We start from the raw sequence: 27,000 nt of genomic DNA on the forward strand, positions 1-27,000 counted from the left end.
TATTAACAACAACCTCCAGTTTTTATATCGATAACAAAGAAAACATACCAGATTTTGTCGATTTTCAACCAAACTCCAACTTTGAAAATTTATAACTTGGAAATAGAAATAGTAAGAACTAACATCTCTTTTGTGATTGTAGCGTGACGGTAAAGATATTTAGATATTTAGGGTCTTGAAAAAAAAATAATTATTATAATTATGTACAATGCCATGTATTTCGTAAAGGTTATATGAATTTATATATTTCATCGTGATTTATTTCAAAGTTTCCAATATAAATGTAATTTTCAGTCGAAAATAGACTATTAGGCTATCGATTATTTTAAAATAAAATTCTCTTGTGGGGGGGGGGTGACAGGTCCCGTTTGTCCCCTTCGGTGAGCCCCTGGGCAGTTGATTTAACGTTTTAAATCACATAACCGACTTGCCAAAACCGACTTTAACTGAATTTATTTTGTTGCATATTGAATATTTTCTACAATTTGGAATGGCCTGACCCAAATTATTCCATGACACAACGCTATCGAAACGTTCCAGAGAGAGAAAGAAGGAAGTCTTAGAAAAGGTCGTTGCGACAATTTTATCAAGTCCATTATGAGTGACCTGTTTTACTTTGGCGTTTGTCGCTAAAACTGTCGTCTTACCAAAGGACTTCATTCACTGTGAGAATTGCCTGGGGTGATGAATATTGATTTACATAATGTCCTCAAATTAGACTTAAGTTAAATTACCAATATGTTTTTGTTTATCTTCAACCAAATTGTGTCATTAATTTACGTAAACTGCATTGATTTCAGAATGTTCATGATGTAATTAGTGGGATGGCTAAAAGAGGTTGAATTTACTTTGTACTGAAAACCTAATTTCTAACGAAGGTAACGTTTTCGAATATTAGGCATCGCTCATTGATAAAAACAAATCACTTCACTATGCTTCAGAACCTGCATCTTCATCTCATCCTTAGGTGGATAACTAACCTAACACACTACCATAAGCTAGATTAAAATAAACAAATTACACTTAAGTATTGTCACGCGCAGAATTGCCTAAGCACTGTGTTTTATACAGGGTGTCCCGTAACTCTCTGGACAAATGTACGCCACGTTATTGCTCAGGTCAATACAAATATATACCACCATATGAACATGGGTCTCCGACGTTTAGTTTCCCATCTGTATGCCTGTATGTGTTTTTGTATTTAAAAAATTAATATCTAGAAAAGAACAACAAACTATATTAAATTTCGTTAAAATATTTATGATAGCAAGGCCAGTTCCTAAAAAAATATCATAAAATTATCTTTAGTATTTTCAAAATGGCGGCCACATTGAGAGCTGTCGTTTATTCAGCTTTTGTACTGTTGGCTACTCGCTGAGAACCTCAATGTGGGCCATGTCTTGTCACAGTGAATTTTCTATAAACCAGTTATTTATTATTCGATTTAAATAATGTTGGTGTCATTAGATTTGCAATAATATCCTCTAAAAACTGGTATTCATGTAATTATCGAGAAAAACCGCTCGTTTTTAAGATATTCAAAGATTAAAGGTTTTAATAACCGCCATTTTGAAAATACTAATGATAATTTTATGATAATGTTTTCGGTGACTGGCCTTGTTATCGTAAACATTTGAAACCAAATTTGATATAATTGAACTTATTGTGTTTTAAGATATTAATTTTTTCTAAAAAACACATGTAGGCAAACAGATGGGAAACTAAGCATGAGAGACCCATGTTCATGTGGTGAAATATGTTTGTCTTGACCTGAACAATAACGTGGTATACCTTTGTCCAGAGAGTTACGGGACACCCTATATATCAAATTAATAAATGCACCAAGTTTTAATTTTCAAAAATATTTGGACCAGTGGAAGGGTCAAACAAGCAACCTCCAATTATAAGGGTGACAAGTCATTTGACGATCAGTGAGCAAAAATCGATCATCCAATATTTCTACACATAATGTATGGTAGGAAGGGTTGATTCAATGCGAATGCTTAGTGTAGCTCCAGTTCGCCTCCTTCCGGGATTCATGGAATCTGGAGTAATGTTACTCTGAAGAGATCAAAAAAGGTCACCGGCGAAGAAGCTCAAAGTGAACTCTTTACATCGTTTCGACATCAGAGACACTTGGACTACAAAATATAGAGTGATCTAGGTGGAGAGGTATTCTCTTTGTCTCATCTGTGACAAGTATGTCACAGTGTCTAATTCCAGACGCTGCACTAAGAGGAAGGTGAACTCGACATTCAGATCCAATATTATTAACATAAATTGTATATAAAAGGGGTATATTTGTTGAAGGGATATAAACAGTTCATTGAATACTCAATGGTGCATGCTTTGTTTTACAGATAGACAATGATATTAAAAGTTTGGAACCTAAACAACCAAATATGCTCTGCCACTAGTAATAACCCATGATATTTACTACAAATTCATATTTTTCAACAATCAATAAAAATAACTAGAAACACAAATGCTGCACTTGGATTAGGCAAAAGTTCTTAGCTGCAGAAAATAAATTAATTTTAATTTATAACATAGTAAAATAATGTTAAAAAATATTAAGGTCGTGAAATCGAACACTTTTGGCATGTTACATTCATAGCTCTTTAAGATGACTTTCCTGAATACAGAAAAAGCAGAAACAACTAATTTGATCGCTCCAAGCGAAATTACAGACATTTAACGTTGGAATTCACGCATTTTGTAATCAGGCCCAAAAAGAAACTGTTCAAGATAAATTGCTTTTCTTAAATACAGTTTTCTTACAGAATTTAAATCATTTAATAAATAAAAATATGTCATTTCTGTACAAAACAGAGAGAGGAGTAAGGCAGGGAATCATATTGTCACCCTTCCTTTTCAATATTATAATGGATGAAATTATTCTAGAAGTACAAGGAAACAGAGGAGCAGAAGAACTTAAGACAATAGCATATGCGGATGACATAATGATATGGGAAAATAGGGAAGAAGAGTTAGAACGAGAGTTGAACAAATGAGCAAAAGTGGCGAAGAAATATGGTTTAGAGATGAACATACAAAAATGTAAAGTAATGAAAGTAGAGAGAAGGGAAGGAAATAACAAAGAAGTGTTAGTTGAAGGAAAAAGACTTGAAAAGGGGAAGGAATTCTGTTAAGGAAGTATCATAACAGATAGGGGCACAATAAGAGAGGAGATAGGAAACAGAATATGGAAGAGTGGAAAGTTTTTCAATATGGTGAAGAAGATTGTGTGGAGTTGGAACATTGGGAAAGAATCAAAAGTATTGATGTATAAATCTTATTTTCAACCAATTTTATTATATGGAGTAGAGACGTGGACGTGGACTAAAAATGATTTAAGCAGATTGCAAGCTGCAGAAATGAGATTTTTAAGAGGGATAGAGAAGACTACAAGAAGAGATAGAATAAGGAACGAAGTAACAAGAGAAAGATTGAAGGTAGTTTCACTGCAAGAGACAATGGAAAGAAGAAGAATACAGTGGATGGGGCATGTGAAGAGGATGGGAGATAATAGAATGCCTAGAATAGCACTGGAGAAGGAGGAAAGAGGAAGAAGACCAAGAGGAAGACCGAGAGGAAGATGGGAGGACCAAGTGTGGAAATACATAGAGAGAAGGGGACTACAGAAAATACAGGTGGAGGAAGAGGAGACCTGGAATGACAGACAAAAGTGGAGGAGGCTGTGTACGACGACCCGTGATAACGGAAACGTCGGATGATGATGATGATTTCTGTACAAATTTCACATTTTTATCTTCAGTCGTTTATATTTGGTCCTAATTATAAAATTCCAAAAGTTCTTGCTTTAAATACTTACGATTTCACGTGGAGGTATAAATAAATTTTCTGTTTATTTTGCCCTTGTGAAAGCTTTCATAAATAGGTATAAATTTAACATAAATGAATGTTAACCACATTTAATGATATTTGTGCGAGAGGTTTTACTATTTAAACATGTATTACTGTACAGTATGGACGAATATCTATAGGGATTTTCTTTGAACAAAAATGGTCTCCACAAATGTCCCACTGATTGACTTCTTCATGAGGCCAACTAGATTTAGAAGTGAACTGTTTCAAATTATTTATAAGAAACCCTAGTTAGGCTTTTGTTGTAGCAGTATCATAGGTATGGCAATTTCTGATTAGGGTAAAATTTTTACACTCTTTTGTTACTTTCTGTTTGCCTAACTTATTGTTTGTTGTTATTGTCTGGATTGTTGAAGTTTCTTCTAGGTTTATCTTTTGTTATTTCTTTAGGAAATTTAATTTTGTTATTTTTTAAATTTTTATCATATTGTTATAGTTTGTTTCAAGTTTATCTCTTGTTATTGCTTTAGAAATTTTACTGTTATAGTCGTTAAAATTTTATTTTTAATTGTTGCCCTCTTTTCTTGTCTAGACACTAGTCTTGTTACACTTGCTGTTTTGCTCACCAGCTCCTGACTTTTTTGTCTTAGTTGTTGTCCACATATTTAATGCATGTATTATTGTGTAGTTATATAGTATTAGTAGGCCTATTGGTAGTAGGTATTAGTATTGTGTTATTCAAATATTATTAATTATTATTGTAAAAATGGTGGATACCGTTGATGAATAAATAAATAAATAAATATAGATTTTAGTTAGAATCATGATGGATGTTTAGTATGTTTTATGAGTTTAACTGCAAACATTCAGTAAGAATACGTATATTTGCTGCTGGTGATCATTTAATACTACTACACCTGCTTCTATACTAAACTGTCACTATCTACTGTTTTACTTTTACTACCATGCATATTTTACTGTAAACATAAATTCAGTGTTGACATAATACGACAAGATCTTTAAAATACACGTACTCAGTTAAGAAATACGAGAAACCCATACTAAATCAAACGGACACAATAGTTTACTACAAACTCAGTACTTTACAAATAACAGTATTATGAAATGAATATTAACTTCTATTACATCATATGAAAACGCCATACCACGTGACCTGTATAAGATTGCATGCAATATCCCAAGCGCAATATGGCTTATTTTATTAGGTAACATGTATTAATATGACAAATGTTAAAATTTCATATGATTGTACTCAGTAGCATTATACATTTATTTACTACGCGATTTTTTCGTTGCCGACTCAAACCTATATGACCAATGTAAAAATGTTCGATATGATAAGCAAAATCCCATGGAGCGACATGCACCATCATCGAAATCGATGTATATAGAAATGAAATTTAATGTAAAATCAAGTATGTTGGTCACAGACAATTGATGTGACAATACAATTTTCCCACCCGCTAAAAGAAGTAATCGTTAAAACGTTTGGTAAATAATAAAACTGTTTGATTTATACCGCAAATTGAGGTAAATCATCCAAAATATCCTGTACTAAAACCTAGGAGATTGAAAAGAAAACAAATCAAATAAAATTCCTCATAAAAATGGTCAGTTGTGTATTGTTTACACAGATTGCTCAACAATTCCGAACCAGCATAAATATCAGTATGGTTTAAAGTCAACAAGCGTGTTTGTTCCTTTTGTTTACCAAACAGCAATTTGCAAAACATTTATTGTTAAACACATAGTGTGGAGGACAGACCCGTTTGTGGTTTAGTTTGTTGCGGATACATAATTATGTGTGTAGAGTGTGGTTCTGCTATTGTTTGTGAAGTGGTGTTTATCATTTTATAATTTTCAAAAACTTGAGGATAACAAGGCCATTTGCTATAGTTGTTAATGCATGTGCTGAGATTTTTAGTTTTGTTTCAAATATGAGTAGGATTTAGACTCGATATGTGACAAGACTCTCTTCTGCAATTGTTACTGCCTCAACAACTGGATTCCTACCAAGTCTCTTGGATTCCTACCCAGAAATCCAGTTCATTCACGCTTCGAAATATCTGGATCTAAATAAATCTCATATAGCCTTTATTTGGTGCATTCAGGTCTGTTACAGACGTTTTTATGCTTAATGTTACAATTGGGAGGTTCCCCCGAAGTAGCTAAAAATGCCGTTCTTGAAACGCTGTTTCAGCTTTTGACGTCTGTATAATTCTTTAAATTGTCCTTTAACGATAATGTAACATTTTTGGTAACCGACCATGGATGGAATTAGGATGTTCAATAAAAAACAAAAAAATCGGTAGAAAGGTTTTATTTTGTAACTTCTTGTTATACAGCGTTCCCAGAACGACATATATAGTTTTATATGGTCTAAGATAATACTTATTATTTTTAACAAATTTAAGATTGGTACATATAATTTTTTGCCCCTAATTATTGCGTTTATAATATCTAACTATAGACTTATACGTTTGTATCTGAAGACTACACTCTTACTTCCTTTAAAAGGCTGATCGTTCTCTCTAGGTCCTACTAACTGGCTAGAGAGACTTCTTAGAAGAGATAATTAAATCCGTATAGCAACTATGATTTATAAACATGCTAATAGAAATTGTTCACGTTTAGTCTATTTCGTTTCAACGTTTTTTTAATGCAAAAACGTTGTTATATTAAAATGATATTCTTTTATGTGCAACAAACAAATTCTGAAAAAAAGCTAAAAATAAATTTAAACATATATTACGACTAGTCCCTTATTTGGAAATATTGTTACGTTTGTTATTGAAAGTAATAATTATGTTCTGTTATCTCACAATTTCTGTTTGTAACAAAACTGCGCTAACTTTGGTTTGCAGTTCTTTGCACTATCATAACACACACTTTCGCTTTATTACTCTTTGTTTGTTTGCATAAGTTATTGAATAACTCATGCAATTGTTAAGAACACATGGTAAGAATGGTATAATATCATTTCACATGTTTATTAATGTACTCTAAGCTTGCCTATTCCCTATTGCTTCGCGGAATTTAGGAGCAGATCGACCGCAGGTTTCATTATATATGTATTTCCAACGGACATCATCAAATTTACAACGTTTAAATAATATGGCAGACTTAAAAGACAAAAATACAAAAATAAACATCTGTATAAACACAATAATAAATAATCAGGGTATGACACCACAGTAAGGATAAAGATGGCTTATATAGATATATAACAAAAAACTAACTACGTAGGGAGTAAATAATAAAATTATATAAAAAGTTAACAATACAAGAAACAATACATAAAGCAATCACATAAAAAAACAAAAAGAGAATTTTAATACCAACAGCAATAGAAGAAATAAAAATAACAATGACTAGTAATGTCAACAACAATCCAACCTGCATAAATGAACAATATCAATCACAAGAATAAATGACAAAATGAAAAAAGCAATAACAAATAAACAATAGCGAATAACAAGCAACACAATATTATTATAAAAAAGAGATAACACATGCTGCAACGAACAGCATACTTATACGATACTTATTTTTAATCTTGTTACACTTGTTGGCCATCTTTATTATTTTTCTTGTAATAGTGTAAAATGGTGTATGCCGTTGGTGAATAAAATAAATAAATAAACAAAAGGTTACTCGCAGCCATGCAACAAAAAGCGCTCAACAGAAGCTTTAAACTGGCTAGAAGAGCAGGAAAAGAAGTCCAGGTGATTGACGGTGCAGAAGGCAGGTCATTATTTTATGACAATAATGACGTGCCTGTTACGTGTAGATGAAGTGAGTAGAAGATTCCATTCCACTGAAGGGTCCAGACGTCCAGAAAATTCCAGTCTAGACGTTGGTCCGGTCTTTGAAAGTATTGAACCAGTGGGGAGCCTCCGTGATACTCCTACCTTCTAGAAGCTCATATTCTATAGACCGTTCCTACCTCTGACTCATCGAAGCTTCCAGCTTCTAGCAGGTTTTCCCGTGTCTTAGTTCCATCCCCTTATAGCTTCCTGGATACAGAAGCTTTAGTTAGACCTATGGAATTTTCAAGCATCTGTGAATCATTGGAGTGAAGTAGATCTGCAATATAGGAGCTCTCCACTTCCTATAGTGCATTCTAATTACATATATTGTATGTAATTCTAGGTACCGATACATTTTCTGTCTACTTTTTATCAGGACCTGTAGAAGTCCCCCGGTAATGGATGCTTTCAGTCAGTAGAAGACAGAGCCCAAATTTTGAAAGATTTAAACTAGCCGAAGCTTTCTGGTTATGGGGATTCCCAACTTCTGAGAATCGGCCTGTGGAAGTTCCTGATATCTCGCGTTTTCTGGGAGTTTCCAGGCTGTAAAAAGTTGCAGCTTTCCAAGAATTTCGGCTTCAGAGAACTTACGAGCCTTTAGGAACTTTCTGCCTGCTCGTGGTAGTCAACCAATTAGATAAAGGAACCAACATTATTAAAATCAGGATATTTTAAATCTTAACTCTTAGGCTTGCGCGGATGGTGCCATAACTGACAAACAAGTTCCTCGGTTCACATTGTGTTTTAATATTGCTAGCACAATTAAGTTCTTTAAATATGTCGTCCTTCCTATGAGAAGAGAAGAGAAATTTCCAATTAAGAGATGTTAAACCGAAACTGTAAACTATGTAACTTGGCCAATAAACGATGACTGTGACCAACAGCAAAAATATTAATTCTTTACTACAGGCTGTCAGCTTTTTGAGAATTTGACTCAGTCTGGGGTATTAAGAGGAACTAAATAAAAATAATTAATAGCCGATTTACTTAGCGGCCTTTCAATCGTAGCCCTCGATCATTCCAAGTTTACAGATCTTATAAAGACATTCCTTCAGACACGACACCCAGATACTACTGTATTCAAACTGTACAAGAATTGTAAATACAAATTGTAAATGGAAATAATAAAGATATTCGTGTTACTGTGCGGAGGGAAAACTAGACTTAATTTACTGTCACACAGTTTTTAAATCATGAACAAGGAACATGTAATAAGAACACGTTAACTTGGGAGACCGTATAGATGGTTATGAGTATGTGGCCAGATTTAGAGACAGCTTATACCATTTGTTTTTCAAGGAAATGCCGATCTCGTTTTCAGCCTTATTCTGCCCGTCCTTAAGGGCAACTGGCGTGTGCGAGGATCTCATCAAACAGAACAAGGAGGTGGGGTCGATATAGCACAAAATCAATAGTACTCATAAAAAGACTATGGCCACAGACAGGATTTGAACCTGCGATTTCTAACCTAGATCAAAAGTTTTAGACCACTCTGTAATCGGCTCTCCAATTATTATTTGTTCCTGTACTACACTTTTTTCTTTCTAATATTTTGTTAAACAATTATAAAAAGTCTGCTATTTAGATCTCTTGTCGATTCAATTAAGATTTCTACAAAATAACTTTGCAGCAATAACGAAAGTTCACATTTTTCAATGTGATTTATGTGCTAGTAACTGTTCCAGATTTGACGCTGAACTTTAATAACTCTTTGTGTAGAGCACCTGAACAAATCAAATTATTAATGTCAAATTTCAATTTTCTTCTTTAAAGTGGCGTAATGGATCTATATTGAATTCGCCGATCTTGTCTCGGGTAATTTTCAACTCCAGTTTCAGATTGATTGGAGCATTTCTGATCACATTTACTGCAAATACCAACATTCTTGAAGTATTATCTCGTTACACGAACGTAATAAATATGGGAAGATTTTATCCGGAGTTGAGGTTAAATCGAAATAAGGGTTTTATTTATTCGCAATTTTGCAACATTTTATAACATGAATAAAACACATTATTGGTGTAATACGTTCTGGTCGGTAAATAAAATAAATTGCAGGAAAACAGTGCAATAAACTAAATAGTAAAGATGATGAATCTCGCGTTAGCTAAGTATTGAAACAACGGTAGTAAATAATTTCATTTAGACGGTCATCGTTTGGACGTTTAGATCGTTGTTTGAAAGATTAGATCACACTGACTATAAAAGATCCTCAGGATGTAAAGGGTTGCGATAAAATAAAATTCCAAAAGTGATCATGTATTTTTATTTTTATTTTATTATTGACGATGAATGATTTGAAGGATGACATGATTTACGATGCCAACGTCAGAAATCTTGTAATCTTTTCAAAACATATTTTTTTTCGAATCTCGATTTTGAAAAAAATTACAAGTTAGGAGTACGCTACAGCATGTATTGCGTAACAAACCTAGCTAAGGGTTGAGCAATATTCCAAGTATATAGCTATATATTTTACTATTTCATTTATGTTACAATGCCATATATTTTTAGACAGTTTGTTTACAAATATATTTATCACCTTCATGGTTACCCATAGCATAAATGTAAAAATGTTCCATAACGCAAAATCCCATGAAGTGAAATGCACCATTACTAAATTCAATACTTTCGTAAAAATGAAGCTTCAAGAAAAATTTCAAGACTATTGTTCTCGAGATATTGTACGGACTGACAAAAAGTAGACAAACAGACCAAAATAATTTTTTTCATCCCCCCCCCAAATTACTCAAAAATAATACCAGGATGAAGATTAAGATGTTTAAAGACATCACCCGAAGGAAACTGTAAGTATATTCTCAAAATAATATTCAGCATTTGTTTGGATACACAAGATTTAAAGTATCTTCATTAATGAGTTCTTTATGGCCTAGACACAGATTCTTGAACTTTGGGTTTTACATAACATACGGCTTAGAAAGAGCTTGTAAACTACCTTCAGATGTGGATAACATCAAATGACTAAACACTGAAGTCCTTGTTAGCTGAGTGGTTTGTATCATAGCTTATCGTCCCAGGGACCCGGGTTCGAATCTCGGTTAGAACATTGTATTGTTGCACGCTACAAACAATCATCTGATGCTAGTTTAAGGTAATGTAATAAACTATCCAGCTCTTTTCAGACCACAAAAAATGAGGCAAAACAAATATAATTAAGTTAAAATAAACTTATGAACTTGTATAACTTAATACTTTTACAAAGATATTTAATGGAGTATAGGCCTATTATGTAATAGAGTTGTAGAAATATTATGAACCTAACTGTCATATTGTACGCCAAAACACGTCTATTTTACGCCACTCACCAAGACAACCATCGTAAATCACTTCCACTTCGGGCGTTATGGCTCTCAAAATAATACAGTAGTTGAGTAAGCTAATATAGTTCACTGAAATAATATGGAAAAATACTAAACGAATGTAGTAACAGAAAACATTATCATGACTCTAATGGTTTAAACACACTCCCTGCGGTGATTGCTCTTCTCAACAACCCCAGCTGCTCTGAAGACGATACATGATTCGTGTCTAAATGAAGATGTTTTAAACGACCAAATCTTATTCGGCAATTAATAACTATTGATAACTTGGCAAGGTAAATAACCAAAAATTTAATCTTTTGAATTAGTACATACATAAGTTTTAACGTCGAGTTAATGTTTAATACAGTGTCCAAAATATAAATTTTATGGACTCTTGCAGGAATAAAATTGTAAATTATAGCAAACGAGGGGTTCTATGGATTTAGTCTTGTACTAAATGTACAAAATTGTACAAAAATGTACTAATAATAGGGAAACTTTTATTTCATTGTGTGGTTGTTAACCAGCCTTATTTCGAATCGCATCATTACCCACGGATTAAGTTTTTACTTTGGTGAAAATTCGGTTTGTAATTCACAATGCACTGTTAGGTCGTCTTACATAATTAAATTGTTTTTTTATTTATTTCCATGGTAATACGGTTTTGGAAAATTAAATATAAATAACGAAATTAATGGCTTAGTAGTAGGAAAAAAGAAAAATTGTATGAGTAAAAAAATAATTTAACGATTGGAGCAGAATCTCTAAATCAAAGTAAGTATAGTGATAATATTATCGATTTATTATAGAACTATAGAATGTTGATAAATTTTGAATGGGCGCCTTCTGCAAACTCCGGAAAGTAGAACTTTCGATTCCGGTGACCTTCAGAGGGTACCACTACGCAAGAGTGCGCGGTAGTCAAATTTCGTAAAACCGAGTTCTAAAACGTATACTCCATTCTATTTTTTATAATTTTTATTTAGCGATTATAGAGACGCTTAATACTCCTAGTAATGCAGTAATGCACACCCGCACGCGAGAGCTTTATCGTGATTGGCTGAAACTTGGCCAGGCTAGCCAATAAACGAACAATATGGCTTCTTCACCACAAGATGCCAAGTTTTCGATAGTTTGATGGTGTCTTCTTTGTTGAATTTACTTTCCATTTTGGTTACATCTGAAAGTTTTCATTAATTTTAATATTTTCGTTTTCTTTAATTCTGTTACATGTTTGGTTTTGAAGCAATGTTTGGATAGACATTAATGGTAATTTAATGCGCCTCTAATAATTACCCTTGGAAAATTTACGCTTTTAAAAGTTTTAAAACACTAAATTTTCAAGACGGCAAATTTCACAAAAATTTAAGAATTGAGGATGTTTCAGAAAGTTTACGAAAATATGACTTTTTTCATCATGGCTTTTCTGAATCTTTTAAAATACCATATTATGTTGAAAAAGTTAAAGGATATACTGATTTCAGTTTATTAAAGAAGAAACTAAAAAACTATTTACTTGTAACGAGCTATTTGCCTTACTTTAAAGTTTCCAAGAGGGAAATTTTCAGTTAAAGGAAAATTAAATGTTAAATGTTAGTTTCCAGAAACTGCAATGGGATAAGAAATCCACTAAATAGTCTACTCGTGTTTAACAAACTATAGAAGTCTTTTATGATCATTCAGAACGAAAAGCTTATATCATACTTAAAAATGTATAATATTTGGCTTGCAATATTTTTAAACTTATTTAAAACATGTTCTATTGGTTTTGCTCTCAATTTAGCTCCCATTTTACCATCTCGTTGCATACCACATAGATGATCTTTAAAAGAGTAGATATTTGCTATGGGAATTCGCTGAACTTTAAAAACTCGATTTACACTATTATACGCTCAATGTAACGGGCCAGGCCTGGCAATTTTTACAAAACGGTAAACAGACTCAGATATCAATGAGTCAATACAATGTCTGGTACTGTCAGGTTGGACATTGACCAATCGAGCACCAGTCGTGCCAACCTTACAACATGTTTTCATATCAGTCAAGCAATATATTTGTACGTAAATAAACAAACTGCATCTAACTTATCACGTTGCACAAGCAAGACCATAGTTTTATTTTAAATTTTGTTTACTGCTTTTTTTGTTTCCAAATTGTTATATTGCAAATCATTTAGTTAAAAACTGTTCACAGGCAGTATGATTTATAATTATGATTTAACCGGGGTTAATTAGTTTTAAGCGGTTTACAAAATCTTGTTATAGGCTTGGATACTCAATTATAATAATCAACAACACAATATAATGCCAAACAATAATACAATAGTTATAATATCTATAACCTTATACAATTACTTGCAAAAAGTGTCATTACAAAAGAAACATCAAGAAAAATATTTATTACATTTAATTCGATTAATTATACTTCTAAATTACACTTTTTTATGTCCGACAAAGATAGCCTTGCTATCGAAAGGCCTCACAAAAATAAAAGTTTTTATTGGTTTTTTTGTGTTTTAAATGTAATTAAATTACACTTCTGTTCATTAATTTTCATAAACTCTACAAGCTCAACTCCTGTTATTTTTACGTTATGATGAAAAAGGATTTACGCTTTTCCACTATATTTTCATTAGTGTACATTATCATTTTCAATTACGTTATGGTTTTAAATTCTGATATTATAAAAATAAATGTTCGTTTCAGGGAAGAATATAACGTGGAGTTTATTAAAAAATATTAATTTGGTTCTCTGTTTTTGGACTCTCTAATTTTAATTTACTTAGTTTTAAATTCTTTTAGAACTAAATATAAAACAAAGGTGGTACTAGACATGGTATTACTAATAATACAGTATAAAATAATATATACTAAATAGAATTCGTTATAAATATATCAAAAGTTAAATACCCAAAATCCGTTACTAACCGATTTCAAAAATTTTACTTTTTAATTTTCAGTATAGTAAAGTAAGGTGCTAAATATATACAAAACACTAGCATTATACCACTTTTTTGAGGCTAAATATTACACATTAAACAATGTTTAGTGTTTTAGTTTCTAAGATGGCAAGACCATGGAAATGAACCTCTAAAGAAAAATTCCCTCAACCTTTGCTGAAAGCGCTCAATATAATATTGTTTTCGGCTCGTAAAAGGTGGCATTGCTCTTTAACTTTCCTCTGGTGCATTGATTGAACAAAGAGAATGCACCTAGTGGCCACGGTATATAAAGATTTATACCTCTATTGTTGTTCGGCTGCTGATGTCACGCGCGTTGGCTGTTCGAACACTCAAAGGGCGTTCGTTACTTCTAACGTTGCGCATCGCATTTGTTTTGGAACAATGGTCTCATTACAGCCCCCTCTGTGTGAAACCAATTTAATGTTAACAGGTGTGTTAAAAATCCCATTACTTCTTTCTGAGTGGCTTAATAAACCTGAATGATACTGCTTCATTGGAACAACAATGTCTTAGAGAGATTTCAGCTTCAACACTTTTTATATACGTTACATCTGCAACAAGGTTGCATGCAACATTTCACATCTATAGTTCATTTCGTTTTCAAGATGTCTGACAGAGTGACAGACAAGCATCATGTGGAAATAAATTTTACACCCCCCCCCCCCCCCCCCCACCAAAGCAGATAAATAAGAAATTGCATCAGCGTACAGAGCCAATTTCAATGGTTGGACGTGCACCTTCATAGAACTGATTCTTGTCTACGTAGAAAGTTTCGTGTAAAATTTCAAGTCTACAGATGAAATCTTTCTAGATGTGATCAATCTTGAGATATCTTGCCACATGGAATATTTACATTTTTGTTCATTGATTTAGGTTTCATAGCATTTTTAAGTGCTCTAAACTACATCTTGTCACCAACTGCTAACGTTGACTTTCACTCTATTTTTTTTTTTTTTTTACTTTACGAATAATCAGGTGAATATGCACACGTTAAAACCTCATATGATTGTGGTTTGTTCACAAATATATTTATACTCCTATTTTATCGTTGCCCCACGGTTACCTATGAGACCAATGTAAAAATATTTGCTAACGCTCAGCCAAATCATATGGATATTTAAATGAAGCTTCAAGCAAAATTTAAAGTACGGTATATGTATAGGTCAGTTCGTTTTGAGATATCGTGTGGACATACAGACAGAAATGAATTTTCCACGAGTAATAGGCTTCGCTAGCGCTCAGCCAACAATACAACTTTACATTCTTGAAGCTCTTTTCTTATTGGAAATTATATATTAATTTAAACAAACTCTCCAATGATATAAGTTTTTATTTTTGTGAGGCCTTTCGTACTTAATGAGAACATCTTCGGACCCACACAACTGAATAAAATTAATAATAACGATAATAACATAAACAATTTTGTACTAAATAAAAACATATGTCATTAAAGAACCTGAAAAATGGATATCTGTTTCCTACAACAATCTATCTACAGATATTACTAAAAGTTTTAAGAAACATGCCAATATTAATGTATCTACAAATTCCAAAATTAAATTAAAGAATATATTAGGAAATCCCAAGAATAAAATTAATGAAGAAGAAAAATCTGGAATTTATCAGATTAATTGTAACAATTGTGATTTAAAATACATTGGCCAAACAAAAAGAAAGTTAAAACAGAGAGCTAAGGAACATGGGCATGTTTAAAATACCAACAAGGAGAAAGATCAGCCATGGCAAAACATGCACTTCAAACTGGACACTCTTTTTCAAATGCAAAATTATTAAAAGGAGTACAAAATAAAAAAATTCCTCGATGCATATGAAACAATTTTTATAAAAAAGAACCAAAATAATCTAGTAAACAACGAACCTGGGCCTTTTCAAAATTCACCGTTACTTTATTTGATCTAACGAAATATCAGCTTTATTTTTTATATATACATATAACAGACTGTCATGTCATAGAATATTATCTCTTTGTATTTTTAATGACATATATTTTTATTTAGTAAAAAATTGTTTATGTTATTATCGTTATTATTAATTTTATTCAGTTATGTGGGTTTGCAGATGTTATCATTGAGTACGAAAGGCCTCACAAAAATAAAAACTTATATTATTAGAGAGTTTGTTTAAATTAAAATACAACTTTATTTATAAATTTAGTTTCATAAAATTCCAACGTTTAAAAGGAAAAAAATCAAAAGTAATACATCATCTTATCCTTGCCAAACTGCAGTGGCGGATTTAACGAACAGTGATGTGATCTGGTAGTTTGTTTTTATTTGAATGTTTTAACAAGTTTCCTCATAACTATTGACTTTAGTGTGAAATCCATGTGACAAATAAACACATTTATTGATTTATTTATTTATTAATCTTGGTTTACAAAATTAACACCTGAAGAAGTAAAGAGAAGTTAATTTTCAAAACGTCATGTCCCAGTAGTGGAGCTTACCTTACTACTCAATTGTGTTACAATTGACTGTTAATTAATTTCTCTATTATATTCGGAGTCAACTTTATTAATCCGAAATGTTAACAAAAACAAAATTTGTTATGGATGCCTATAGTTCTTTCGCTCGATCTAGATTTTGGTTTCATAAAAAAATCAAGTGCCAAAGTGATTTAGAGACATTAAGAACTTCGTAAAACTTACAAAAGTGCTGTGACATTTCGAAACTCTAATGGCTTGAGTGACGGCTCCTGGGGTTCAACTAACTACAGAAAACTTGTCTGGAAGTTTCAAAGCGCTGGTTCAGCAAAAGATAAACATAAATCAGATACATCAATATTTAAAAACGATATTTAAGTTTACGATGTTCAGACCTTAAACTTATCAACTTTTAATGTAGTGTTAAACATTTCAAATCAGCTTGATTTGACGTTCCTGTAAGGATAACGTGTACATCCTTAGGCTGCTCCTTTATTAAATTCAATTGAGTTCAAACTAGAGTTCAATTTTTCAAGAGCTTATCGAACTTATTTAGGTATTTATTGATTTTTGCTATTATTCACCGACACTTCCTTATATGAAGGGAAATGGTAGTCTGATCATTTATTGGTATTAACCATACATGCAGTAGTGCGATCAATTGTCGGTTGGAAAAATATTATTTATTATTATAAATCCATAGCCCTTTAAGATAACTTTTCTGGTGACAAAAGAAAAGTTTGTTAGATAATTCAACGTAGAATTGGTGTCATTTATAGTAAGGTTTTAGGCAGTTTTATAATGACGTCCAAACGAAAATAGCTGAATGTATAAAATTTTTACGATGTGTGTGTACCAGTTAGAGTTTCAAGGAATCATATGATTCAATTATGACAAGGTTGTATTTTTTTATTAAATACAATTTAAAAAATACAAGTAAACACATAACTCCTTCCGTCATGTACATACTGTCATCTCTCATGTATATATATATATATATATATATATATATATATATATATGCTCCGATTAATAAAATGTGTCAAATGCCTGTGGCCAAAATTTTTTTAGAAAAAATCTAACCAAAAACCGATAGCACCAACTTAATTCCGACTAGATAAGCTACGAAATATCGAGCACATATATCTCAGAGCTTGGACGAGACATAGTGTCTACATGGATCTATACTGGGTCCAATTATATTTCTTTTATACTTGTACTAGTTGAACAACTATTTAAAACTGATTTCCTTCTTCAATATGCAGATGACACAGCTTGCTCTGTAGGAGAAAGTTGGATATCCCGATAAAATATCAAACTGTTAATTCATTTTTAAATAAATATTTCAATAAATAACCTTAAATCCAACTTTTTTAATTCGAGTTTAAAAAACGACAGCTGAGTGAATTACATTCAGTCATCATAGTGGATAATGGTAACAATGTATGTATGTATTTATACAATTTTTAAGTTTAATTCTTGACTTAATTTCTTTTAACAATTATTTTACCATTTAAGTACAGCATTTCCTATTTTATTATTATTTTGATTGTTGTTATCTAGGTTGGACCTGGACCAGTAGGCACGACTTCGCTCTATGTGCTTTCAATTTTCACACATTTTGCTTGAGCAAACCTTTGCAAATGTCTTAAAAATAAAATTTACTTGAGTTTGTTCTCATAGAAGAGATTGAGTTTATAAAATTTCTCAGCATGCAACTCGACAAAGGTGACGATAGATGTTCATAAGATTTGGTTGAAAGTTACGAGAGGCATTAACTCTATCACAACTTGTTTTAAGAGACTAAGAATGGAAATTTTTGAACTAATTTATCCACACTTTTTTAGACGGAAGACTTTGGGTGGCTCCACAAAGCAAAAATTTTAAAGAGTCTACGGCGTTCTAAAGAGCACTATTCATCATTCAAAACCCGAATTCTGTAGTCTTCAGAACTTGGGATTACTGACTCTACCCTCCTTCTACATTCTCTGTATATCATGTCCTGAAGATTTATGGATGATTTGACTCGTGGAATGGAGGTCCATGAATATACCAGAAGCAGGACAATCTGAGAATGTACCAACACTGAACAAATCTCTTTGTTAGTCTACGTTCTCGGATTGGTGTCAAGTTAATTTCAGCTTCCTGAGGAAATCAAAAGAGAAAAATTAACATTTCTTCAAAGCTGGAATAAAACGCCTCTTGGTGTGAAATGCCTTTTACACTGTGGTAAAATTTATGGCTAGCCACTGGTAATAAATGAACTTACTTGATGTGTTTAGTATGAAACATATTAAATTTTCCTACGTGCAGCTACAAATCCAGAACTTTGTGGTGTCTACATCTTGAAATCGATAATATACTTTCTAATAATTACATTCAAATAACACGGCTTTTTTGCTTGTAAATGCGGGAATACTCAATCAAGTACGAAGGTTATATACTCCAAAGGTCAGGTCGCTTGTATTCATCTCTTATCGCTTTACATAAAATTGTGTGAAATGTTCCACTGCAATGATGATGGTCGTTTTCACGAACAAATACCTGAGGATTCAAAATGCATATTGCATAAAAGACAATTATTTCACTTTGTAGGAAAAGTCAGATACAGGTCACCAGTCTACAACACTAGTTGAACAAGAACATCGCAATTATTTCAATTTTGGCTGAGCGTTAGCGAAGCTTAGTACGCGAGAGGTGGAAAAATTACACTCCTGTCTGCCTGCCCGGAGAGCGAGCTGACCTATAAACAGACTTGATATTTAGGCAACAATGAGTTCAATAATGGTACATGTCACTCCGCGGGGCTTGGCTGATTGAACATTTTCACGTTAGTCTTGTGGGCAGCCGTGATGGCAACGATAAAATAGCAGGATAAATACATTTGTAAACAAACTAATAAGCTATTTTAAAATATGACATTAAAACAATTTAGCCTAACTATCCCAACACATACAGTTTCACTTCATGGCGACTTCGTGAGTAGATTTTTATTATTTAAATTCTCAATTTAATGAACAAAAATGTGAATGTAACATGTGGCAAGATATATTTATAAAATATTTCATCTATGTGTTCGAAATTTTTCAAGAAATTTAATTTTTATACAGATAAGAATGAATGAATGTAATTCTATCAAATCAAATATTTTATTGTTCATTAACAACACAACAATGCATGGAACATTGTCATAATCATATAAGTATTATATAATATATAAAATACTCTTAATGTTTATTGAAATTAAATAAGGCTATTGCCATTTATACAATCTAATGTAAATAAAAGTCGTTTGACAGGTATTTGGTCTTCCGATCATATGTTAGTTTGCTTATTTAAACGCATATGTGACAGATACGGCCAAATACAAAATAATTGAATCGGAAAAAAGTAAGCGCTCTGTGGTGTAATGGTAGCACATTCACCCGGCAAGTGAGAGATCCGGGTTCGACTCCCGGCGGAGCAATTACTTTTTGTGATTCAATGTTTATTGAAATTATATATATATATATATATATATATATATATATATATATATATATATATATTACTGTATATTACGCATGATATTATTTATACATATAATTTCAAATTTAGTCAGATCCCAAAAAATCACTTAACACGTCTATTGAAAAATACAATTGATAAACTTACACAGTCAGAGACAAGCTTCCCAAGAATTCCTCCAATGTGTATCATACTCTGTTCATGGGATAATTGTTTATTTTTTTTAATATTAAGAGGGTTTCACGTTCTTATATAGTTTGGTAGAGCATTAAAATATTTTGGCCCAAGATATGTGGTGGTTTTTTTAAATTCCTGGTGATGCCCAATCATGGAATTTGGCTGAGCGTTTTTAAAGCCTCAAGTAGAATACCATAATTTCTCTTTTGTTTTCCGTGGGATGGAAAATATTTATATTCCTTAAGATTGTCTATAGTGCAGTCAACAATGAAATGAGCTGTAGGCTTGAAATTTTTACATTGCCCCTCAGCGAACTCTGTTACGAGGTATTTTGTGTGGCGTACTCGTACTTGGTAATATTACAATTACTAAAGGGTTGTATTTTTTATGCATTCGTACACAGGGCCCACACGCAATATCAATCATCTAATTGGATGACATCACGTGACTTGGGCACACACGCTGTGCTGAAGAGTTGGTGCTTTTCCAGGATAAGAACGGCGGTCGTATAGACTGTCAAAAAAATCTGAAGATTACAATTTGATGAAAAATTACAAAATGACTTGTTAAAAAAATTAAAGTTATAAACTCCATATAAATTTGTAAATAGTATGATAATAGATATGCAATCAACAACATTGTCAATTAAATTTGTAATAAAAATTAATCTCTTGAAAATATTAATTCTGTCTTACAACTCATACGTCGAATGGGTACTTTACTTTAATTAATTGTTAAACAATAATTTATTGCATTAACATAAGTAGAGTACAGTGCTGTAGTGGTTACCATTATAAAGGTATATTTTTAAATTAAGAATCTTCGCTTACCGTATTCTCGGCTGACAATTCCACCTGGAAAATCCAGGGAATGAGACGCCTGCTATTCTCACGTAGGCGCAAACGTGACCAGACAGTGAAACGTGTTGCCATCGTTCATAATTGAAGGCGCATGGACATCTTTTCAAGATTTCATTCTAGGATCTACTTATTGTACTATGAGTGCATTTCAAACTATGCAGTGAAACAAATAAGTTGTACTCCTCCTGTTTATTTTTGTTTTCATTGAAAATATCCATTATTGCATGTAAGAGTCAAAATTTCAAAAGTAATGCCAACTCGATTTTGATTAAATTTATAACCCACCATCTATATTTAACAACTGTACACTAAAACGTGTGCCTAAAACATTTTAATTACAAAAAAGTATATAAAATTCTCGAAATTAATTTTATTTGCAATGAACTGTAATTTAATTTTGATCAAACGATCTAGTCTTGATGAAATTCGGAAAGTAAGTTTAACTCACATTTTTTAATTATATTTTCGTTTATTTTTTTAAAAAAGCATTTCAAATTTTTAATATAAAAAAGATAGGTTTACAGTTTTCAATTAAATATTATTTTTTGCGTTCTTAATATCTAAAGATCATACTTCCTCATCAGTGTCGACATATCTTGTATCCTACTGATATCAGATTAAGCCTTTGCCACCTTCTACACAACGCTATTTTCTCATTTGCAATTAAGCACGAGTTATATAAAAGGGTTAAGGTAATGTGAGGTGTTTGTGTTGGGAGTGCAGATGGCCGAGCGGTCTAAGCCGTTGGTTAGACTTGGAATTGTACAAATTTAAAGTAATAGACAAAAAACGCATATTAATTTGAATTTAAAAAAAAATATGGTTGCCTGTAAAGTCGGTTTTACGGGCGAAGATTTTACGTGACAACGTCTTTTTCTCGGTAGAATATTTATTGATATGAATATTATTAAATTGCACAATAGGAACAAGGAATTGAATGAAAATAAGAATTGCACAAATTTTAACTATAGAAATATATTTTGTTTACTAAAACATTGTACATAATTTGAAATTAATTAAAATTTGTTATTGTAAATGGTAAAGTTGAATAAAAAATTTACTAAAATTGGAATTTGAAATTCTTGCTAAACACAGTTAAATTCTAACTCCGCGCGTGGTGATTGGTCGGTTTAGTTCGTTTGTTTGGTCGCACTGTTATGACAGATTAGAGGTTATAATTTGTTATTTTAAATGTTTGACTAGCAATACGCGCTGTTTCTTCTCAATCGACTGAATTACGATTGATTGCAGAGTGATTTAAACTAATAATTTACTTAACACTATCAACATTTGTCAATAGTATGACATAACCTATAAACTCAGTTTCTCAACTTTTGTGTCAATCTAACAATTAATCAATCAATCATAGTTTACGATAATGAAATATCAGTGTACAATTATTTACCTTTATTGTTGTAGTTGTTGTAAATGAAGAATCTAAGCACTCCACATTTTCACGAATAAACATAGTTATCTGCTTTATCCCGTGCGGCGGACCCACAGTTATCTGCTTTATCCCGTGCGGATCCCGTGCGGCGGACCCACTGGACGGGCATCGTAACGTTACCGGGCGTTACACTTTTTCATGAGTGACTCCGAGCCGCAACCTAATTTAAGACGTTGTCACGTCAATAGAAAATTCTTGAAGGATAATTAAAAATAGTAATTTTTCTCTTCCAACCATTTTTCATATAGATGTTATAAAAGGTTCATCTCTTTATCTTCAAAAGTTTTCCTATGAATTTGTCTTTTTCTTATTATGAGATACTTTCAATTTTTCTTTAAAAGCCTGCAGCTCCTCGTGGAATAATTTAAAAATCTTTTCTGTTTTTTTTTGTCTCCAGAAAAGGTATCTTAAAGACCAAAAATTAGTTTAAAAATTTTTTTTTATTATAATCAACCAAAACCCGATGACACCAATTTAATACAAACTCATAACTGTGGAAATCTCATGCAATTTCCACTCCCACTATACAAGGTGATCAAAAACTCTAAGCGCCCTTTCTATTGTACAGCACTGTAAAGGAAACTTAATGGATATTTTTAGATCAAAGGGTAACTTTTCTGTATTACGTCAAAAAACCCTTAAGCCGTGCCCTCCGAAGGACATTCACCACTGAACCCAAAATTGTTAAACAACTCCTGCCTCCTTCGATAACTGAAATAGATCGTAGCATAAAGAATTTAGGAATAGTGAAAGGTTGAAATTAAAATTCGATAAACCAAAAAAATAATAAATTCCATTTCAACAATTGGAAAAGATAAATTATTAAGTTTTCAGTAAAACAAAAACCTTTTAGATCTAGTTGGAAGTCCATTATAAATTATCACAATAAAAAAATAACTTTTTATTTTCATGTCTTATAAGGAGATTGCACATTTTAAATAGGTTTGCCTGTATGCGGATTATCGTCAATAAAAACATTGTTTGGAGCGATTCAGAATTAAAAGAATTTAGTTGACAAGAACACTGAGACGGGATGGTTTGCATGAGACCACACACTAGAAGTGAAAACTTTTAGACGCAAATGGAAAAGCTGATTATTGATTCAGCTGATAATAGAAATTCAAGTATTAAATACTGCAGTGTGGCGAGAAGTTTGCGCACAAGTTGCCTTGCTCGGAGTCTATACGCGAAGGGTAGCTGTTTAAACCTTGCGATTTTCACATTGTCATCATGGTTCACCATAAGACCATTGTAAAATTCGTTACGGCTCAGCCAAATCCCATAGAGTGTCACGTACCAACATTCGCATCGATGTTATAGAAATAAGCTTCATGTAGCATGCTTATATTTTTAGCATTCTCATCAACAGTTCGCCCTTGAGGTACAGTGCATTTGGTGCTTTGGGTGGCACTTTTAGAGGGCCACACAATAACAGTGCAGTCATTCAGTAGCTGGAGTGGTGCCTTTTAAGTGCCACACAATTGGTTTGTTTGGTGCCATTTTTCCTTTCAGCGGGTATTTCCTTGTCTAAATAGTTTGTTATTTATTATAAATATTATTACCTCGTTATTTGTTGCCTTTCTTATTTACTGTTGTCTGCTGCTCATTGTTGCTGCTTGTGTGTAAATTGTTGCATTATTGTCACCCACTATTGCTTGTTATTCTCTTTGTAGTATATCATATTACCTACTCTGTTACATTGCTTGTTGTTTAATATATTACGCTGCTTGTTACTCTCTTTATATTTTAACATATTTTTACTCTGTTACTGCACCTATTTGATTGCTAATTATCTTATTATGTTTATATTCACATCTACTATGGTTAACGCACACTACTGTTGAATCATTAGTTATACTATGGCATCATAAAGTCGTTTTGTTGTGGTATTAGTATTAGTGTTAACTTATCATGCATGCAATATTTATCGATTTAAAAAAGAACGTTTATTAAAATAACTTAAGCCAACTATGAATGTAAGCCATTATGTAAAATTGGAGATGTCCGTTGGAATAAAATATAAAGTCTATCGACAATTTCATTCTCAAGATATCGTGCGGACAGAAGACAGAAATAAAATACTTTGAGCTCATCTGGTAACTTCGTTAACGCTCAGCCAATGACGTCAGTACAAACCAGACGACACAAGTACACACAATGTAAAGCACAGCTGATTGCATGCAAATGGCGGAGCAATGTCGATATTGCTAGGGGGGTTATTGTGACAAACAACCTCGATAGAGTAACTCAGAAGATATCAAGTATGATGAAATAATAATAATAATATTCTTTATTGCGGGAAACAATTAACAATAATTGTATTGCAAGCGTCATACAAAAATAAAAGTCCTAATCTAATAACTAACACAATTTTAATTATAAGTAAAAATAATAGATAAATAAAATATAGAATTAAAATTACTTTTTGGGTACGTGACATCACTGTCGCCGTTTCCTCGATATTGGCCGAATTTTTCTTGGATATCAGAAGAGGAGTTAGAAATATTTAAAAAAAAAATGTTAGTGAACACTATCCCAGCGACCCATAGCAAACTCGTCAACTGAGTAAAATTCCCTGTGTCAGAGGATGAATCGATAACAAACAATGGAAGGTTTAAAAGGACTATAGGATTTTGAACATTTGCTATCATTATATGTGTCCCAAATTTTTAACACATCGTTTCGAGGATTTAAATCTATCCTCTTCATCAGGCGAGAAGGCAATTAATTAGAACAAAATATGTATTTAAAGTTGTAAGCCTATATATTATGTACTAATTGTCTTCTCCTGATGAAGAGGATAGATTTCAATTCTCGAAACGTTGTGTATACCTTTTCTAACATATAACAATAGCATTGTTCGAAATCCTATAGTCCTTTCCAACCTGCCATTGTCAGTTACAAAATGTAAACAAATAATTACAAGGGATGTTACAAAAACCACCAAAACACCATTTGTGCCGTCTTAAGGTAATTCTTCAAGCCTATTCGCAAGGGAGCACATTATCCTGCTTGTTTTGACATATAGAGGCTAGAATAGAGCTCCCCTCTTCTTACTTATGTTAGACAGTGAGAAATGCATCCTTTCCCCATTGTGACTTTCCCATGGGACTTCAGCGGAAGGCGGTCTGTCCTCAACCCTTATCTATCCTGAATAACCTGTCATTCCAGAAGCAGCACAGAAGTGTTTAAATATTTAAGTGCCGTCGAGGTTCCGTTAGATTTTTTCACCTAGTAAGCATAAAAATTTATAAAAAATTATAAAAACTATTTAGTTATTATAAAATTCTAAAAAAATGGCAAATCAAGATGAAATTTAACACAGATTGGAATTTAAATATGTGTTTTATTCCTCACATAAATAATGAAAGGCCTCAAAGTCTTACATATTATGTTTTTGTGCTGAGGTAAAGCTATCAGAAAATAATATTATTTGCAATGTTCTGAAACATTTAAAAAGCCTTGAGGAAAACTTTCTGATAAAACCTGTTCTTCTATAAAACTGTTTAAAATTATAAATTCTTTCACTAAATTTCTTTAACATAAAACAAATATTAGAGCACAACAATCGCTCCAATACTTAATTTATATTTTAGATAATGTACTTGTGTCATTGATCTCATGTTTTCTTAAAACAAAATTATATTCCCATGCCGGGAATCGAACCCGGGCCTTCTGGGTGAAAGCCAGATATCCTAGCCACTAGACCACATGGGAGCTTGCCTTTGACACCGTAATATCTTATGGAGGGCACCCCCAACAGTACTTTAGTGAATGTTAATAATTGTAGTTTGGCTGGTCCCAAGTGGAAAGCAGTTAAATGGATATTGCTTATTATTCCGAGGGAGTAGCCTATTGCGAATCACTTGGACCTTAAGGGTCTATTTCGCACTCTGGCAGTATTAAATGAGCACTGGCAGATTACAAAATTCCTTGAACCGTTGAAATAAATAATTAGATCTTCCTGAGATATATGCCCTTAGCTTATGCCCCCTATCTTAGGAGATGATCATCTAGTCATGGTGATAAAATCATATCACCCCATGAGAGGATGAATGCAGAACTTATCCGTTAATCTGGAAACAGTTTATCTCCACAGAGGAATGACTATATCAAAAGATTATTTATTATGCAGGCTATGGAATGAGCGATACGAAATTGTGGATATTTTTACTGTCATGTACAGCTAAAGAATGTTATGCCATATGTAGCACTATGGACAAGGATGGTAGGCCTATGTCTTGTCAAGAATACCTGGTCAGTCGTGTTCAGCAGTTTAACCCTCCGAGCGTCCAACATATTTTGTAAAATGCATACCCATTTTCTGAGGTTTTGCAGACTGTCCTTGTGAAATTTATAATAAATCTAAATAGTAACTTAAATTTAAAGTATTATATACCACTTTGTTGCAAAGATCTGTGCTTACAGACTGTGTAACTATGAAGTTAGAAAAAGCAATTTCTTAGTTTACAAATCAATAAAAAGTTAAACAAAAAATAAAAACAAAATTTGCAATAAACATGTATTTGAAATATTACACCTATTCAACAATCAGAATAGCCAAATTGTAGGAAATTTCGTCCTGATGACAAGAATGTAACATGTTGAACTGTTTATATAAAT

General features: G+C 32.4%; 1 protein-coding gene and 1 non-coding gene across 2 annotated transcripts in view; both read right to left on the minus strand.

Moving 5' to 3' along the window:
- The window catches only part of LOC124367963, a 443,446-nt gene that overhangs the window by 315,723 nt on the left and 100,723 nt on the right, over nucleotides 1-27,000 (minus strand). The gene's annotated exons all lie outside the window — the stretch shown is intronic.
- Trnae-uuc lies at nucleotides 26,023-26,094 on the minus strand. Its single transcript has one exon. It is a non-coding gene; the product is annotated as a tRNA-Glu (tRNA).

This window comes from Homalodisca vitripennis, chromosome 8 (assembly GCF_021130785.1).
Source record: "Homalodisca vitripennis isolate AUS2020 chromosome 8, UT_GWSS_2.1, whole genome shotgun sequence".
Lineage (NCBI taxonomy): Eukaryota > Metazoa > Arthropoda > Insecta > Hemiptera > Cicadellidae > Homalodisca > Homalodisca vitripennis.